Below are 224 nucleotides of genomic sequence, written 5' to 3' on the forward strand. Positions count from 1 at the left end.
TCCACTAACTGTTAATTTCACTTTGGGGGAATGATTTATGGCCAAGCGAGGAAGAGAGGCATAATCTAATTGAGATCAGAATAGCTGTTTCTCGCACAGTCACACCGGACCTATCCAGATGGGGCACTGTGATTAATGTCTAATGAGCAAATAATCCATGAAATTAATAAAAACAATTCTTCAACAACATGCCTCAATTTGGAGAATATAAATGAATGAAATTG

This window comes from Denticeps clupeoides, chromosome 3 (assembly GCF_900700375.1).
Source record: "Denticeps clupeoides chromosome 3, fDenClu1.1, whole genome shotgun sequence".
NCBI classification, from domain to species: domain Eukaryota; kingdom Metazoa; phylum Chordata; class Actinopteri; order Clupeiformes; family Denticipitidae; genus Denticeps; species Denticeps clupeoides.